Raw genomic sequence first — 17,569 nt, 5'->3', positions numbered from 1 at the left:
AAATATAATGATTTGTCTTTGAAATGACTAGAATTTCAAGGTCAAGTTTTGTATAAGTGCCATCTTATATAATTTATATGCTTTCCGAGTGAAACTAATATGGAATTATGGTTTACAGATACTATAACAAAATATCAGGTGGCGAGAGGCACTTGTAAAACAGATTTGGCTTGCCTACATTTGTTTACAAAGGGATATCAATGCTTGTTGGAAAGATGTAGCCCAGGGAATATACTCCCCATATATCTTGACTAAGAATAGACTATGTCAATTTGGAAATGTCATTCTTTTTGATTGAGTTGACACTTTGGGAGGAACACACACGGAGCTCTCAGAGAAAGGGAACTGTAGGCTCAGATGCCAGATCAGTCAGTCAGTCCTGGCAATCAACCTAGTCACAGATGCCACAGCTAGACTGCATTAAAAGCCTATTTTGGATGCTTTTTGTAGCAGTGTACTTACCTCTGTACCACAAACTGGTGGCTTAAAATAACAGAAATGTATTACCTCACAGTTCTGGAGACTGAAGTCCCAAATCAAGGTGTTAGCAGTTTGGTTTCTTCTTCTCTGAGGGAGAATCTACTCTCTTTGCTTCTCTCCTCGCTTCTGCTGGTTACTTGGAATTCCTTGGTTGGTAGAGACATGTCACTCCAATGCCTATTTTCTCATAGCAGTTTCCCCTATGTCTCTGTGTGTTCACATGGCCTTCTAATAAGGACATCAGTTATTGGATTTAGGGCCCCCCTAATCCTCATGTTATGACCTATGACCTCATTTTAATGAAAGTAATTACATCTGTAAAAACCCTATTCCAAGTAATTCACATTCTGAATTTCCAGGTAGACATGGATTTTGGAGGAAATTATGTAATTCACTATGCTATCCAAGCCATTTACCCTCAGAAACATCAGTACAATTCATCAGAACATAACGCTAACAAGGCCCAGGGTAAAGGCTGGGTAGGTTGTTTTAACTGGTTCTAGGCTGGTAGCTGTACATCCACCTTGAAATTTTATCTAGTTAGTCAAAAAGAGAACCAGGCAAGAACTTGGATAGAATAGTACTAATCCACTTCTAAAGGCTACAGAAGAACTCAAAGTACATGCCTCTCTAATAGTTGGTCAGTAAGGTCATTTTCTTCTATAAAGCCTGGGACGCACTGGTATACATAATAAGGTGATTGATGGCAAAGGTGATTGGACCACAATGGATATTACAAGTCATGACACTACATTTTCTTTTTGAGAAATGGGCAATAAAATACCTTCTCTGGCTACCATTCTATTGATGGACAACATAAATTCTGACACTTTATCTTCTTTTCATTTTGCTCTGGAACTTGGTGAACCATCAACCGATTGTTATTGGTATGTGCGTGTGTGTGAATAAGAATATGATTAACAACAAAAAAAATATGATTAACAAGAGTTTGAGTTTGTAAAGGACTTCCTTCCTGGAACCTTTTATTTTTGGCAGGTATGTGGGAAAATTGGGGAGTCACATGATATCAAACAATTTCAGCAAAGGACCAACAACCCTAATCATACATTTTTATGCATTTAGTTATTTTTTTGATATGAATATTTAGAAACATCTTACCTAAGCTAATTTTCAGATGTGTGCCACTTGGCTTTTTACTTTACTAGAATTTTTAAAAATTTTATTTTTAATTGTTTATACCCCATATATTCTAGTTGAGACATAAGATGACTTATAAAATTAATACAGTAAAAAAGATAAAATGAAAACCAAACCAAAGCAACCCCATTATTGGTAAGGGGGTTGGACAAAGGCTACTTAGATATTGTGTGTATGTTTAGCTGGTGCCATCTTTTGTCAGGGAGTATTGGCAATATAATATAAAGCCTTGCGAGTTTGCATTCTGCCTGACCTAGCAATTATTCTTTTTTTTAAACTTATTTAATTGTTTTAAATGTTTATTTATTTTTGAGAGATAGGGAGAGACAGAGGGCAAGATGGGCAGAGAGAGAGAGAGAGAGAGAGAGAGAGAGAGAGAGAGAGAGAATCCAAAGCAGGCTGCAGGCTCCTAGCTGTCAGCACAGAACCTGATGTGGGGCTCAAACTCATGAACCATGAGATCATGACCTGAGCTAAAGTTGGTTGTTTAATTGACTGAGCCACCCAGGCACCTGGCAATTATTCTCTTAGGAATTTATTTTAAGGAAAGAATCAAGGGTGAGGGTAAATATTTAGTTATATTCACTGTGTGTAACTATGTTACACTATTGTTTATAATGGCAAAGAATGGAAAATAAACACAAAACAAGAAATTGGTTAAAGTATATTCATTTTGTAGATAAATATAATTTACATGAAATTTAAAATGATGTTATAGAATAGTATTTAATTTTATTGAAGATGTTAAATATATTGTTCAGTTCATAAAGCAGTGTAAAATATTATGTATAAAATGATCCACTTTTAGAAATGCATATATATGCAACAGAAAAGGATAAACAAAATAGTAAGAACTAAAAATGGTGGTGAATGGACTGATCTTTCCTTCTTATTTTTTAAAATATGGAAGCTTCATGAATCTGTGTGTCATACTTGCGCAGGGGCCATGCTAATCTTATCTGTATCGTTCCAATTTTAGTATCTGTGCTGCCCAAGCGAGCACTGGACTGATCGTTTTTATTTTCTTCTTTTTTCTTATACGTATTTTATACATCTTACATAGTGAATATCTATTACATTTATGAAGAGAAAAACAAGTTTGTTATTTTCTTTAAGTAGGTGGGAAAATAAATGAGTACACGAGGAAAATGACAGAGGAAAGTTAAAATGAACCTTGAAATGAGGTTACTTCTCAAAATGCACACAGTAAGATTCTCTACAGATGGGACATACATTTTGTTCCAGGCTTTCAAAAGCCAATGGAAAGAGGGAAACAGAATTACCTGTAATATCTATAAGATACTATGGTGTCTTAAGTATCTATAAGGTAAGAACAACTTGTTGGTCAACCATTTAAAAGTAAATATAATGGCTGATTTTACTGGGCTTTTACTTTTACCTACATGTAGGATGAAAACAAAATACTGAAGACCAATGGAAAGTTAAATACCAGTTATCAGTTTCCCTTTATATAAAGGGTAGCCATAAAGTTTAGAAATACAAACAATACTATTTTATTTTTTTACAGATTTATATTAAGGTATATTATGTTATATATCAACTTTACAGATAGAACCCCTCTGATTCCTTGTTTCTTCTGGAGTATGCTAAAGGTGTAGGTTTATTTAGTAAAAATGAGAGAAGTCAACCAAGATAACACATTGAAGATGCTTCTGCTAGGATGGAGAAAAATTGCAACAAGAACTATGTATTGCTACAAGAGAAAATACATTTAAAACATATCAGGTAATGTCTCTGTCATCAAACATGTCACGTATTGTCATGGTAAAGCAAGAAATCATTTATTATGCATATTCACTTTGTTTCCAGAATTTATGGTCAAGTTATAAAGCTGCATAACATTGTTATATGTGTGCGCCTTTGAAATTCCATAGGATCACTTTAGTTTTTCTAGGATATAATAAAACTCCTTAAATTTAATTTGACCCAGATTTAATTTTTAACTTCAAAGAAAAAGGGTTTTTCATTTTGATGAAATTATTTTATTTTGATTTGACACAAGTAAACTTCTAGAGAATTTGTTTTTTGCATCTAGAAAGGTAAAACAGTTACCTCATTTTTCGCAGTTAAAACATTTATACACTATGCAGTCACACAGGAACCGACATTTGCCGTATTGCTCCAAGGACTTGTTTAGTCAGTGTAGTCATAGTGGTAGACTGGATGCTACTTCCAAGGATACAAATTTTGGGACCTTTTGAAAAGAGAAATCTTCATGAAAGATGTTACTTCCTAAAGACTTTATTGCATCTTCAGGAACAAACCAAAGTTCACCCTAAAGGCTTTCTTAGGAAATGCTCAACCATCCCATCTTTTTAACATTAATTAATATTAACCTATATGATACTACTGAGTTTCTTAAGTTTAAAGTAAGATGGTTGTGCTTTATCCAAACGGCTTGATTTTTATTTTTTTTTAATTTTTTATGCTTATTTCTTTTTGAGAGAGAAGGAGACAGAGTGCGAGCAGGGGCGGGGCAGAGAGAGAGAGGGAGACACCGAATCTGAAGCAGGCTCCAGGCTCTGGGCTGTCAGCACAGAGCCCAAGTTGGGGCTTAAACTCACGAACTGTGAGATCATTACTGGAGCCAAAGTCGGATGCTTAACTGACTGAGCCACCCAGGTGCCCCCAAATGGCTTGATTTTTAAAAATGCAAACTTAATTTATGAATAGTTTCAAGAAACACGGGGGGATAGTCATAGTCGCTGTGAGCTCTTTGTAGTCAGGAATAATGCTTCTTGTCCAGCAATACATATAGAAGACACTGAGTAAATATTTCATAATTATTTGATTGATGGCTATATTGATTTACCATGATATTTTCCTTCCAAGTTATTTTTCACATTAATAAATTAAGGCTGTATGTTATAGGACACTTTTCAAAAGCTTAGACAATTCAGCCTGGGCATACATAGGCTTCTTGAGTAAACTGTATAAAAGAACAAAAAACAGTGAACATATGTAAAACATGTTTACAACCAATTTTTCCTTTGAGTATTGACTAGATTGACAAAATGAGTATTTTGGGGGGTCGGGGGACAAAGAAGCATCTTTGTCATTGTGTAGCTTCATAGGGTGTGCACACATTACCTGTCAAATAATCCTTTCCTTTCCCAGAGGTGAAGACACTTAATTCTTCAAAAGTATACCTCAAGTCAGAATGTTGTGGCCAACATGCTTTTTTCCCACACGTTTGATCTGAGATACCAGAAGTTTGTCTCTCTTTAAATTCACCAAGTGATGTTTGTCTGCAGGACAAGTAGGTTAAATATAGAAAACAATCATTATTACACAGTATTCCTACTGTACTAAAGATTTCTTGCAATTTGAAATAGGCATATGCACTTCAAGAAGTGAGCTGTAAAGAATGGGGCAAATCAGCATATGTTCAGGCGGAAGCCCAGCAGCGCTGGGTATCATCCTCTGGTCACTGGGAATTCCTCACCTGCCCGGCGCTAGAGCTAGACCACATGATCCCTTCTGCCTGTCAAAGGCTACAGTGAGAACTTATCACACCTTTTATTATTTATTTTTTGTTTTCCAAAATTTTTCAATGTAAACTTTTTAAACATACAGAGAAGTTGGAAGTAATGTACAATGAACACTATCTACCTACCATGTAGCATCTACAATTAACATCTTGGTATACTGGATTTATCACATGTATATACGGCTATCCATCCTTCAATCCATCTTTTAAAATGTACATTTCAAAATAAGCTGCAGATGTCAGTATACTTCCTCCTAAATACTTGAGTGTGCATAGCATTAACTGGAGATCAATTTTGTTTACAGTTTTTTTTTGTTTTGTTTTATTTTTTATTTTTTTTTAAATTTTTTTTTCAATGTTTATTTATTTTTGGGACAGAGAGAGACAGAGCATGAACGGGGGAGGGGCAGAGAGAGAGGGAGACACAGAATCGGAAACAGGCTCCAGGCTCCGAGCCATCAGCCCAGAGCCAGACGTGGGGCTCGAACTCCCAGACCGCGAGATCTTGACCTGGCTGAAGTCGGACGCTTAACCGACTGCGCCACCCAGGCGCCCCTGTTTTGTTTTTTTTAAAGACAGAGAGAGCATGAGCCGGAGAGAGGGGGCGACAGGGAGACAGATAATTGTTTTTTTAAGTTTATTTGACAGAGAGAGAGACAGAGAGAGAGAGAGCGCAAGTGAGCCAGGGAGGGGGCAGAGAGAGAAGGGAGAGAGAATCCCAGACTCAAAACTGTCAGTGTAGAGCCTGATGCGGAACTTCGGAACTGGAACTCACGGTGTGATCATGACCTGAGCCAAAATCGGGTCAAGACGTTTAACCAGCTGAGCCACCCACACGCCCCTACAGATCTTTTTTAGGTTAAATCTTTTATTTTTAACATGAATGCTTTTCTTTCATAAGATTTTTCATGGTTAGCATGTATGTTCTCCTTGGTATGTTTATTTGGATAATGTTTGCCTCCCTTTTGAAGGCAACAGGGACTGTGCCATTTTGCTCACCAACATATCCACAGGGGCTGGTATTGCAGCAGACGCACAATATACAGTATATTTGTTAGGGAACACATGGGAAGCCAGAAAGAAATGGAAGATGGAGCTATATAAATGCAAAGAAAAGGTAAATTATGGCCTCTCAAACTAGTTAAAATATTTCCTATTATGACTATTGTTGGTGCTGGGGCCATTTAAAGCCATTTTGGTAAATGGAGTAGGACATGCTTGTTGAGGAAATTGCCATTTTACATTGGTTCAATTAAGAAAATAAAATGAAAATGGATGGCTCAGTCGGTTAAGCATCTGACTCCGGCTCAGGCAATGATCTTAGTGCTTGTGAATTTGAGCCCCACTTCGGGCTCTGTGCGGACAGCTCAGAACCTGAAGCCTGCTTCAGATTCTCTGTCTCTCTGCCCTTCCCCTGCTCACGCTCTGTCTCTCCTTCTTTCTCAAATTTAAAATAAAACATAAAAAAATTAAAAAAAAAGAAGTACTCTAAGTATCTTCATTGATTCTTCTACATATAAGTAAGTTCATAGGGTTCTGGATGTTTATTTGGTAAGGAAGCTTATAGTGCCTTGGTTTGTAATTTAGACATCATTCATATTCCACCTCCAGGCTTGAGGTTTTGATAGCCAACTTTTTTCTCAAGATGAAATTTCATGTGATAAACATGAGTCATAGGGCAAATATATTGACCTAAATGCTGATTGATTATAAACCTCATATTTGGTACATGATTATAGAATCTCACTCTCTCCTTCTTAACCCTGGGGTAGCCCCCTTTCTCCCATGACTCTTCTCTGGCTATTCCCCTAGCTTCTTTTTGTGATACCATCACTAAATTAGGATTATGTCTTTGTGAGACACCTAGACTTCTATGAAACTGCCACACCTCTGGGATATAAGGGAATCCTGTTAATTTTGTCCCCGTGTATCTAAAGATGTCCAGTGTGATTCAAACTTCAAATGCTGGAACTATTTTCTTAGATGACCTTAGCTCCCTGATAACTTGAGATTTTGCTTTATCTTTCTTGTCTCAGGAGCATTTGACAACTTCCTTTATTTCACTGAGAGTTCATAGGCCTGCCGACAAGGACCCATCCCCAGGATACACCACTCCTCAAAACTTTTTGTTTTTCTGGCTTGGTCAATCTATTAGATTCCCAGAACAGGTAACGGCAGACTTGACCTGATTTGAACGTCCTTAGGAAGAATCTGGCCTCAAAGGACCTGTCAAGTTCAAATGACAGGTTACAGAAATTCATCCGCTAGGAAAATCATTCTGTTGGATTAGAGTGGTACTCTCCTAGTGTTCTGCTTCTGTGCTTCAAATTTAAGGGGTAAGTGGGGGACAACAGATACATGAAGTCATCTGTGAGAATGTTTTCTTCAAAAGGACAAGGACCAGGACTACTCTGAAAGCCCCGTGACCTTGGGGAAGAGAAGAAAGCTGGGAGATTCAGTGCCAGGGAAGGTAGGGAGGACAAACTTCTTTATCCATTACTGGGTTTTGAGCCACATGGTGTCTTTCAGATGGTAAGATTTAATATCTGCTCTGCGACTTCTTTTCAGGCTCCCCCCCAGCCACCACCCTCCAACCCCAAGCCTTCCTGGCTCCTGCAGCACCGCTCTCCTCTTCGCACCCCCCCTCCCCCCCGCAACTCTCCAGGAGGGCCGAGGCAGAGCGGGCCTCCGCACCGACTTCCTTCCCGCTTCTCCCACCACGCAGCCCGGCGTTTCTGCAACGCGCTTCCTCCAGTCTTCCGAAGGGGTGTGAAGCTGAAGACTCCTCCACTGGGAATAAAACGCTTAATAATTCACCCTCAGTTGTCACCCTCTAGATTTTTCTTGAGCCCCATGCTCAAGGCTTTTGGTCACCTCTGCATAAATATTAAGAGCCAGAGCCCCAAACCTAAAAAACCGACCCCTAATCAGTCCCGCTCGCTTCCCCGCCTGTGAAAAGCAATCCTAATCCAGAGCGAATGCTTGGTGTCTTGCAGCCGGATTCCGGCCGACACACGCGGGGCCCGCGGGTCCTGTCACCTCAGGCTGCCCCCGCCTCCCTCCCGGCCTGGGCCTCTCCCCGCCTCCAGCCCGCGGACCTCGCCGCCCCGCCTCCGCCGCGGCCGCCATTGGTGCCAGCCCGCCCCAGAAGGGCGCCCATTGGCCGGGTGGGAAGTCATTCGCCCAGCGCATTCCGCCGCCCGCAGGCTTGCGGGGAAACTTCCTTATTATTGTGACGCCGAAAACCGAGAAACCCCGAGCCGGGCCGGAGAGACTAGGCTGTCACAGCCGGAATCCCGAGCGGTGGTTCGGCGGCCGCCAAGGTGCGCGGGTTGGAGGTCGGGGTTCCAGGGAAGAGGGCACCGCGGAGCTGCAGCCGCGCGACCGCCGGGTTCCGCCGGGCACGGCTGTCAGCCCGCGGCTCCGGTAGGGGCGGCTGCGGCTGCGGCTGCAGCTGCAGGTCGCTCCCCGCGACGACCTGGGGCCGGCGCTCGGGGAGGTCGGGGCGCGGCGCCTGCAGCGCCTGCGGGACTCAGGGACGCGGACGGCTGGGTTGCGCCGGGCTAGGCGCGCTAGGCGTCCCTCGGCATGGTGCGCGCCTCCCTGGCGTTGTCGGGGCTTGCCCTCTGACCAAGAGAGCCCCCGCGCCCGGAAAGGCCGGAAACCGCTTTAAAAATGGGAGCGCCCCCCACCTCGACTCGGCTGTCTGCAGACCTGGAGGAATTGCGACGCAGAAAGTCCAAAAGAGGATCCTCCCCTTCCTCCTCGCCTGCCCCTATTTGAATCAGGGGGCTCCGGTGACTCCTCGCGGTGAGGAACGCGGACGCTTCCCCGCGTAATGGGAGCCGGCTAGGCCTCCGCGTTTTGGGGAACCCCGGCGGCCGGGAGGACTTTGCACCGAGGACGCGGGGCTCAGCTTCCAAGCTGACAGCGCGGGTGGGGCCGCGGCGCCCGGCACCACCCACCTCGCGGAGGCCGTGCCCGGCCCTCCTGGCCCGAGTCAGCCTGAGGGGCGGAGCCGGGGCGAGGGTGTGTGTGAACACGTGTGTGTGCGTGTGTGTGTATGTGTGCGGACACGTAAGTGCGTGGACGGACGCGGGGGTGTCAGGAGCTGGGACTTTCGGTAGCAGGGGGCACTTTGAGTCATTTGTAAACGTGTGGAGTGGGCAAACTGGGGCAACTGACAGAGAAGAAGAGCCTGTGTAACCTGAAACAGATGAGCCAGGGAGCGCGGTAGAGCAGCACCTAAAGCAACTGTGCAGTGATTCTGGGTATGCATCGCGGGCCCCGGGGAATGTGTATTTGAACTTGGCTTTTGGTCTGCCACTGATTCTGGCTGTTTTCTGGTTACGTTATACTTTAGCTTTTAAACCAGCCCCTTTCGGAAGTACCTTGAATTCACAGCTAAGCAAGCCTTTCAGGATTTTGCTTGCGTTCGTTACACACGGAATGTTTTAGGAAAGACGATTCGAGAGCTCTCTTCCATTTTTGTATGTCTTCTCGCTCCTTCCACAAATAGGAAGCTATTTCTAGAACCTTTCATTTGATGATTTGATAACATCAAGAGGGCTGATTTTTAACTCCAGACTGAGGGGAAAGAAAAGTGAAATAAAATGAGGATTGGCAGCCTTTTTAAATGCAGTGACTCTAGAGAAACGTCTTGTTTTAGTAGGAAGATTACTGTGAAGCCCTCTCCTTTTGTACCTTATTTTACCTTGGGAAGAGGAAATGTCATTGTAAATCAGAAAAGGGGAGTAATATATATTTAATCACCTTTTAAAGCAAAATAGATGAATTACACATTATCGTCTGACCACACAGAGGCTAGGAACCTTCTGGAGAAAGTAGGCAGGATTCAGGGAGGAAGGTTTCAAGCCTCTTTGGCAAAACTCCTTTGGCATGTAAAAAAGAAACAGTTGATTAGCATACAGTTTTACTTGTTCTGTAAGTAGTTGGGTTTTTATTTTTGAAAAGAAAAACAAATTCTAAAATGTTCCAAATGGTGTGGTGGAGTCGTTGGTTATAGCCTTTCATTCTGAGTAACGAATGTAAATTTAAGATTTGCATAATAATTAAACGTTTTTTAGAACATGAGAGTTGCACTCCTACTGGAGGTACAAGATAGTTTCACTGCAGTTTCAGAAATAGAAGTAATATTCTCCAATGAATGGGATTTTCTACACAAGAAGATTGAAATAAAGTTCTGATGATAATATATTAAAATTTTTGGAGGACTTTTTCTTTTGAGAGACTTAAAGTGGCTCTCAGATAGTCTCATCTTGTTTTGCATGAAAGAGGATGTGGTGATGAGAAGAATGAAAAGAGAAAGTCTTCAAAACAGTTGTGGCAAAATAAGCTATAATGTGTGTGGTACATGGGAAAAATGGAGGAAAATGGATGAAATTGAATTATTTTTCAAAAATTTCTCTTTTTAACCCAAATTGGAGATTTAAAAATATTTTTTTTCCTTTATATCTACTACAATGCCAGTAATTTTTTAAGGTGCTAGGTCTCAAGTTCACGTTTAGAGATGACATCTTTGTAGTTGCTTAGAGGTTATCTTATTGGTCTTCAACCAGACTCCAGTCTTGAGGTACAGTGTTTGGGGAATATTCAAGCTTGCATAATATATTCTTATTTTCAAAACTTACTTCTCATTTTCTTTTCAGTAACATGAAAGCACTGTGCCAATGTTAATTATGATTTCTTTAACTTGCAGGTCTGCAAGGTGAGGTAAAACCATCTGGCTTCTAGTCCAAATGCTAAGGGTGTGACCTGTGGTGAGTTACTTAATTTCTCTGAACCCAGTTACCTCAACTTATACATGGAGATAATATCTGACTCACAGAGTTGACAAGAGGATTAAACAAGATAAACTATGTAAAGGACTCAGGTTAGTATAGCTGCGTAGAAAGGGACCTTAACAGATCCTTAATGACTTTGTTCTGCTGTGATGAGGTGAACAGAACAAGGTGAGCCCAGGAAGTAGGAGACCTAGTTTCTGGTCTCTGCTTCAACCATTTACTTCTCAGAGGACCAAAGTTACTTGGCCTCAGAAGGCCTCAGCTGCCATTAAAATGAGGTTAGGAATGTAAGTCTCTTGCCTGGAGGTTGGATCAAATGGACTTTATGGTCTCTTTAATAGGATGATCGCTTTGATGATATAATTCTGGTCCCTTTAGATATTTACTGCATTTAGAAATAGTACTTGCTGGTGTCAGAGGCATGTGTTTCTGTGTGTGAACCAGTAACTGGATTAATTTTATTGTAAGTCAAGATGGATACGGGGGTAAAGTCTGACTGTCTCTTGGGATTGTTTCACTTGCTTCTCCCCTGTCTCTGGCTAACGTAGGTTCTGTTTGCCTGTAAATATCACCAGCGATTCAGCTAATGTAAAATCACTAATTGTGGGCAGTTTTCTTTAACTGTTTAGTTTAAAAATTGGTGGAGGGGTGGAACTTGGCTTCATTTTGTCTGAGAGATACTATCGCATTATGTTTAAGAGCATGGACTTTGGAGTCTAGATGAGATTTTAATCCAGACTTTGCCACTTACTAAATTTCCATTTTACCTACTTATTTACATGTTCTTCGGCAAGTGACTTAATCTTGCAAAGCCTCAAAGTTATTGTAAAGGGAAAATTAAATAATCTCTGTAAAGTTTTTAGCCAGACTCAGACATATAGTAGGCTTGCAGTAATAGTAACTATTTTTCTTTATTTAGCAAATATTTATTGAGCCACTACTGTAAGCCGGACACTTCTCTAACAGTAGGGAAATGAACAAAAGAAGCTCAGAATTACATTCCTGAATTCTAGCATGCTGGTGATATTGAAAAACACCCTCATTTAATGACAGCTTCAGTTGTAGAAAGCATTCTACTTTCTATATCTGCTCAAATGTGCTGAGAGGAGAGTGCATGTTAGAATGGAGGAAATACAGTATTATTTTTTGTTACTTGATAGGGAATGCTTATCTAACATTACCTGGAAAACAAAACTGTGAACAAACTTAAGTCGTGAGGGTTCTAGTTTTCCCAGGTCTGGATTCAGTTCACTAGGTGCTTACCAAGCATCTATGGTTCTCCTGTGCTATGCTAATTACTGGAGACACAGAGATGGAGTGAAACCTGTCCCCTCCACAGAGAAGCTCCCAGTCTGCATGGGTGGAGAATTGGTGGACACCACGCAAGAATCAGCAGCCCTACCTTGATAGTACTTTTCATTTTCTTTATTGTGAAACAATGGTAAGCATAAAACCATATATGTAATATATATGCTAAGAAACAACAATAAAAGTTTAGAAGCAGAACATCAGCCATGTTATTGAAGTTCCCACTGTGCTCTTTACAGATTGTACCCTCCAACTCTCCTGTCCTCATAATCATTCATTACCTTATTTTTTGTATTTATCCTGGTTTTTCTTTTTTTTGCTTTTCTACATAGCCTTGCCACCACTAATATGTTTATCTCCTAGTACTTGTACTTGTGTTTGGATTTTGTAAAAATTCATCATACTCTAAATTCTTATGTAACATTTCCCCCCGCCCCCCAACATTGTTTTCAAGATTTAGCTTCAGTGGGGTTTGTGAGATGCATTTATTTTTCACTGCTGTGCCACAGTTTATCCATTTTTTTTGTTGATGGACATTTGAGTTGTCTTTGTTTTATCTATTTCAAACAAAGCTGAAATGAACATCCTTGTGCATTGTATCTTGAGGCACATGTTCATGGGGTTCTCACTTCATTGTACAATAAGATAGCCACAAGCCGTATATGACTTACATTAAAATTAAATACGCCTCAAATTTCAGTTCCTCAGTTCATTAGCCATATTTCAAGTGTTCCAATAGCCATGTGTGTCTAGTGGCTACCATATTGGACAGTGTAGGTGTGTAACATTTCCATCATTGCAAAAAGTTCAGTTTTCGGGTTTCACTCCATCTTTGTGTCTCCAGTTCTCAGCATCGTGCAGGAGCACCGTAGATGCTTGGTAAGTTGGACAGCGTTGGTCATAGGTGTAGGAGCAAAATTGCTGTGCTGTGGGCTATTCACATATTCACCTTCACTAGATAATGCCAACATGTTTTCCGAAGTGGTTTTGCCAATTTACACTCCCACCAGCTGTAAGAGTCCTGGTTGCTCCATATTTTTGACTTGACACTCACACTTTTCAGTTCTTGCCAGGCTGGTCAAATGTTTTTTGAAGGCAGCCCACAGCTTAAACACACAGTGGAGAGATGGTTTCATGAAACCCCACCACCAAGTAATGAAGAAGGCACCACCTATAATAGGCTCAGCAGGGAGGAGTAGAAATGTTTCCTGTGTTGGCTAAAAGAGAGAACCAAAGCTCAGCTGAAGTGAAGGAGAGAGAGAAAACAGCAAGGAGTGGATTCACATTATTGAAAACTTCTTTTTGCTCTCTGTGCCATTTCTGTCTGGTAGTAATATTTTTGACATTCACCAGAGTGAATTTTCTTTGTTACTGGCATTTGAATTTTGGCTCCAAATTTTTTTAAAGCTTGGATTTGGGGAGGGCCTGTAGAGCACTGAAGCCTTGGGCATTGCCTTTTCCCGCTATTGAAAAAGACTCCCCTTCTCCCTGTACACCATTTAGGAAATGGCTTCTAAGCTTATTTCAAAGGCAGCTTATCCATCTTATAAATGAGATTACAAGTCCTGCCGAGTGTTATTTAGGTTTCAGTGACTTTCAGACAAGGAATAAGAATCAGTCGTTAGGCTGCTGTGGGCATAGTCTAATTAATAAGACAAAGTTTAGGAATTGTAGCTTATCTTTTAGCACTCAACTTGCTAGGACTGATAAAAAGAGCTTTATATACTCTCCTGCCCTACGCAGAATTTAAAAAACTTTCTCCTAGCAACCTCGAATCCCCTTCATGGAAGTTATGACAGATGGCGGTAGTGGTGCTTTGCTATAGCACAGATTTGGAGGAACATACCTCATGCTAACCACAGGGAGGAAGAAAGGAGTCATTCCCCCAGCCTCTTTTGGGAATTGTCCTGTTGGCTGTGGTCTCGGGAAGAGCACTAGGACTAGGGAGTAGCAGTGATACAGCAGTTGACATTTATTGGTCACTTAGTACTTTATAGGGGCATCATGCTAAGCACTCGTTCTTTTCCCCATTTTAGAGACAGGAAACAGTGGCTAAATATCTTCCCCAATGTTTCAGAGCTAGCATGTGGTTAATTCAGGCTTGAACTTTAGTCCTTTTGACCCTTAAATAAACCCTGATGAGATTATCCTGAATCTTTTACCAAAAATAGATGAGGAGAAGGGCTGGGAAAAGTACCAGGTGTGCCATTGAAGGAACAGAACGTCTTTCTTCTTTTGCTTTGTGATGGGAAAATAAGGCAGAAAAAGGAGGGGCTGGGACTGAAGTGGCTGGTGTTAGGTTCTGTACTAGAGTGCAGTCCTGTGTTCTTCTGCAGCATCTTTCATAATTTTGTGTTCTGTAAGGAAGGAAAAGATTCTACTCCTCTAAGAGCAAGGGAGAGACAGTGAGTGAGGAAAAATGGGTAGAAGGACCTGGGAGAGCAGAATGCCATTGATGAACATGGCTGAACATAAACCTTAAATTCATGGATGCCAGTTGCTACCAGATTTTGTTTAAGTTTATTTAGGGGCACCTGGGTGACACAGTTGGCCAGGCCAACTATCCAACTCTTGATTTCAGCTCAGATCATGATCTCACAGTTTGTGAGATTGAGCCCTGCGTGGAGCTCTGCATTGACAGCATGGAGCCTGCCTGAGATTCTCTCTCTCTTTCTGTGCCTGCTGCTCTCTTTTTCTCAAAATAAATAAATGGAGTGGGAGAGGGGCAGAGAAAGAGGAGAGAGAGAATCACAAGCAGGCTTCATGCTGACAGGGACTCGATCTTACAAACCATGAGATCATGACCTGAGCCAAAATCAAGAGTTAGATGCTTAAGTGACTGAGCCTGCAAAGTGTCCCATTTTTTTTTTTTTTTTTAAAGGAGATAGAGGTTTATCGAATATACCACAAGGGAGCAGCAGACAGGACAGCAAAGGAGAGACTGTCTTCTAGTTGCTACTAGATTTGGGGGTTCTTCTAGAATGTACTTTTAAGTGAAAGCTGTATTAATAGCTGCTTCTCTTCACTGCATTGAACTCCTCTCCTGCAAGCTAGATGATTTTACGGCCTCCTGCTATATAGTTTTGGCAGAACACCATGATGACCTAGATCACATTTCTAATTAGGGTTGTTAATCCATTCATGGGAATACATTTTATTTGTGGTTGCTATTTCATTACTTCTCTTAGTAAGTAGTTTTTATTTGGTTACTTGAAGATTCCATTACTATAGCTCAGGTGGGAAGGATTTTTGAAGCTTTTTTGAACAATAGTTCTTTTTTGTCTCTTTTGAAATAAATGGTAGTTAAATCAGGATGAGGCCATACATTCGGCTGCTTATTCAGGCTTGTAGTTGGCCAAAGCACCTGGAGTTCAGCTGACTCTTAAGGACTGACTCATGCTAAACAGACTTATAAGAAGCTGATATACTCAGGATGCCAAATTAATAATGAGAAGTAGAAATTCCAAGAAGGCTGGGACTTTTGGGTCAGTCTGTCACAGTGTTCTGTACCCATAGTAGAAGCTGCCTTGGAAACCAAGTTATTTAAGGTTGCTTGTTAATCATGGAATCTAAGCAAGGCAAGTGGCTGAGTGAATTTAATGACTAATGTAACAGAGTCTGATCTACCTACCTCCACTATTCAGCAGTGATTACTTAGCATTTCAAATAGGTTGACTGGTAGTGGTACCCTTTCTCTATGGACAGTGCTGGAGACATTGGGAAGTTCTGACCCTATGGCTGTCTGTTTTCTAGGTTCCTTATTATATGGCAGACTCTGGGCTGAAACCCTAATTCTCCAGTTACCTAGTTGTGTGATTTAGTCAAGTCACTTCACTCTGTCTCACTGTCTTTTTCTTTTCCCTTATGCTTCTCTTTTTTTTTTTTTTGTTTTGGTTCCACTTTTTTTCATCTGGAAATTAGACATGATAATAGCACCCACCTTACAGAGGTTTAAATGAGTTAATATCTGTGAAGCACATAGAAAAAGTGCCAGACATAGAGTAAGCTCAAATTAGGACTTATCTGCTGTTATTCTTAATAATGTAATTATTAATATGATCAGTCAGGAGGTTTTTTTAATATCAAATGATAGAAATCCATATCAACAATATTAAACAAATAAAAAAGGGAGACTCCAGTCTAGATAGCGTTGATTTTCATTATTCACGGTAGTTCTATGAAGTTGCTGCAAATGCTGTTAGTGAATACTGAGCTACTGCCTCTACAGAAATACAGGGTTAGTTAGGTTCTTGCTTAGAGTCTCTGGTCAACCAATCAGTGTATAATCTTTTTTTTGTGTGTGTTTATGTATATTTCTGTTTAGACACCTAGTTTAATATACATTTCTTACAAATGATTAGTTGTATGCAGTATTTCTTTATGCTCTAACACTAGTCAAGAGGATTTTTAACATTTTTCTGACCCTCAGTAAGTGACAGTATATTTCTTTGGTTATCAGCTTTGTAGCAGTGCTGTCCACCACACACTGTAATCATCTCTGAATCCACAGATTCAGCTATTTTGAACATCTTTTCTGTAGCTTCTTTATGCCGTACAGATGTTACTTTAGCACTTTCCAGAGTTGCTGCATGTATAGATCAGTGAATTTCTTCTTCCCTTTTTTAGATATATCCTATTATTGATTCATTAACATTGAACTCACAGCCAGTAGCACTATAACTCATGTGTGACTGAAGCTTGTCCAACACGTGTATTTTCTCTGTGAGACACAGCACAGCTTTGTTGTACTTAGGAACACTAGAGATAGCACTTTAGCACCAGGCCCAGGGGCATAGCAAAATCACCAACAAAAATGTAGAAACCTGGGGGCACCTGGGTGGCACCTGTTAGTCGGTTAGGCGTCTGACTTCGGCTCAGGTCATGATCTTGTGGTTCATGAGTTCAAGCCCCACCTCAGGCTCTGTGCTGACAGCTCAGAGCCTGGAGCCTGCTTCAGATTCTGTCTCCCTCTCTCTCTGCCCCTCCCCCACTCATGCTCTCCCTCTCTCTCTTTCAAAAATAAATAAACACTTAAAAATTTTTTTTAAATATAGAAACATGTAGACTGCAGAAAGACCACTTTTTTACAGAATGAGAACATCATTTTGTTTGACTTTGGCTGGGAAAGTGCATGTAGGGGTGACTCAAATTTTTCTTCTCTTTGCATATGTCTGGGAATGACTGAGAAATGACCCAGGTATTGCTTTTGGGTTACAAATAAATTTTAGTGAGTAAATTCACAAGTATGGAGTTCACAAACAATGAAGTACAGCTATCGTTAGGGAGAGTGAAGGTAGTAGTCCTGGCA

The 17,569-nt window shown here is 40.9% G+C and overlaps 1 protein-coding gene, 1 long non-coding RNA gene and 1 other non-coding gene across 8 annotated transcripts in view; 1 reads left to right on the top strand and 2 right to left on the bottom strand.

Annotated features, from left to right (window-relative positions):
- Nucleotides 1-2,359: 2,359 nt before the first annotated feature.
- Nucleotides 2,360-9,077, bottom strand: LOC115512427. Of its 2 annotated transcripts, none has more exons than XR_003968384.1 (3): nucleotides 8,842-9,077; nucleotides 4,472-4,907; nucleotides 2,360-3,853 (listed from the first exon to the last, which is right to left on the bottom strand). It is a non-coding gene; the product is annotated as an uncharacterized LOC115512427 (long non-coding RNA). The 2 variants fall into 2 exon arrangements; XR_003968385.1 differs by having other exon boundaries at nucleotides 4,750-4,907.
- LOC115513132 lies at nucleotides 2,535-2,641 on the bottom strand. The gene has a single exon (XR_003968558.1). It is a non-coding gene; the product is annotated as a U6 spliceosomal RNA (small nuclear RNA).
- The window catches only part of HERC3 (HECT and RLD domain containing E3 ubiquitin protein ligase 3), a 111,746-nt gene continuing 102,542 nt past the window's right edge, over nucleotides 8,366-17,569 (top strand). Inside the window, exons 1-2 of one of the 5 annotated variants that reach the window (XM_030313438.1) lie at nucleotides 8,366-8,472; nucleotides 10,869-10,929. The gene's annotated coding sequence lies outside the window, so the exon portion shown is untranslated. Of the gene's footprint in view, nucleotides 8,488-9,244; nucleotides 9,421-10,868; nucleotides 10,930-10,954; nucleotides 11,043-17,569 lie in introns of those variants that run through there. The other 4 variants (XM_030313441.1, XM_030313440.1, XM_030313439.1 and 1 more) reach the window with 4 other exon arrangements.

The sequence above is a fragment of the Lynx canadensis genome, chromosome B1 (genome assembly GCF_007474595.2).
Source record: "Lynx canadensis isolate LIC74 chromosome B1, mLynCan4.pri.v2, whole genome shotgun sequence".
NCBI lineage: Eukaryota > Metazoa > Chordata > Mammalia > Carnivora > Felidae > Lynx > Lynx canadensis.
This window is presented reverse-complemented; position numbering and strand designations above follow the sequence as displayed.